Source organism: Asparagus officinalis, chromosome 4 (genome assembly GCF_001876935.1).
Source record: "Asparagus officinalis chromosome 4, Aspof.V1, whole genome shotgun sequence".
Classification (NCBI taxonomy): domain Eukaryota; kingdom Viridiplantae; phylum Streptophyta; class Magnoliopsida; order Asparagales; family Asparagaceae; genus Asparagus; species Asparagus officinalis.
The window spans coordinates 15,983,194-15,984,926 of record NC_033797.1 but is presented as its reverse complement, the minus strand read 5'-3'; positions in this window follow the sequence as shown (position 1 = coordinate 15,984,926).

The following is a 1,733-nucleotide window of genomic DNA, read 5'->3' as shown; positions in this document are numbered from 1 at the left end:
TTTGGTTTTTTGGAGAATTGAATTCAGTTCTTAGATATTCTTTATCAATCTCAAAAAGGGGTGTATTATCAAAGTTTTCATTAACATTAATGCTTAGTCCTGATGAATCTGAATCATCATAGATGGCAGTTGGCTCCATGTTATATTTAATTCCTATAGGTTTTTTGTTTTTAAGGAAATCTTTACCATGGGTCGAACAAGAGGAAACTGAGGCACGTTTTTCTTCATTAGCTTCAAGGGTAATTTTTCTGAAGGAAGAAAAGTTAACCTCGACATCACCATTTGGATATTCAACAATTTTTTGAAGATTAGAATTTTCAGGGGGTAAAGGTTCAATGACTTGACTTAATTTCCAAACTGAAGGAAGTTGAATTTCATTCCATTTTAAAGTTCGTGGTACAACTAGATTATTTTTAGCATGGGTAAGAAATAAAGTAGTTGCTCGCTCCTTTTTCAGGATTAACCTTAGCTAAAGGTGTGAGAGTATTCATGGCTTTATAGCAGATCCTATAGGTTAAAGCAATATTCTCAGAATTTATATCCATATTAAAACCAGAGGTTTGAAGATTTAAAGTTAACACTTTAAGGATGCCAGGGTCTGATAAAGAGACTGAAAAATTTGGAAAGGCATTGAAGAAGATAGGACCATTACTCAGACTTGATTCAATTAGACCAATTAAAGAGTCTGTAAAAACAGAGAACCTTCCGTCTCGTAAGCAAACAAGAACAGAGGTGTTAATGCCTTTTCTGGTAAGGGGTCTAATAGATACTTGAACTAAGCCAAGATGAAGGAATTTAAGAGTGGGATCATCAGTGATTCTTCTGATGTCGTTATCACTAAGTAATTGTAATTTCTCTGTGTGAGAAGTTACAGTTTTTGTTTTTTCAATAGTTTTGACATGATATGATGTTTTTAGTTTAAAACCTTCCTTACAATAAATATCATTAGTACTAACTTTAGGCATTTTCCAATTTTGAATAGTTTGGTCAATATTTTCGAAATCTAAAGATTCTGAGTTTTTAACCGACATAGTTCTAACAAAGGTATTCTTTTTGTCAGGAGAGAGATAGCTTAGAAGCTTAGGCATCTTAAGAAAGACTTTAAAACCCAACCTGTCAACAGCAAGGGATGAACACGGACAGAAAGGCCCTAGACGCAAACAAAGCTTAACGGGCAAAACCGTGTGAACTGCGACAACTAGTTAAGGATAAAAAGACTTTAAGCAGATAGCAAAAGAGCAAGCTAAAAGTTAAGCATAAGAAGGACTCTAAAAAAGTTCGCAATGTCCCCACCAGTCAACAACACCGGATGAACACAGAACAAAGCTGTGTAAGTTGCGACTACGGCAAGTAAAAAGAGAACAAAGAAAGAGGACTAGAAAATGCTACAGATTCTAGATCATACTAGAAAAATATAGAGAATTAAAATTCAATTCAAAGAAAGCAGTAAAACCAAAGTAGTGCTTATGATTAAAGCGATAAGGCTGAATAATAAAATGCTTAGAATTAAAGCTAGGAAATACAAGCAATCAAGCATGCAGTATTTGTAGTAGTTTTTTACTACAAATTTCTACAATTGTTTTATTGTAGAATAAGCACAAGAATCAAAAAAGTGAGTTGTTTCTCACGGGGATATACACCGGCTGACGGGGTCTATGGTTCACCACCGCAGGCCGACTCCTCCACCGGCTAACTTGGCTCTGATACCAACCGTGACCAGGACTTGTTTAGCC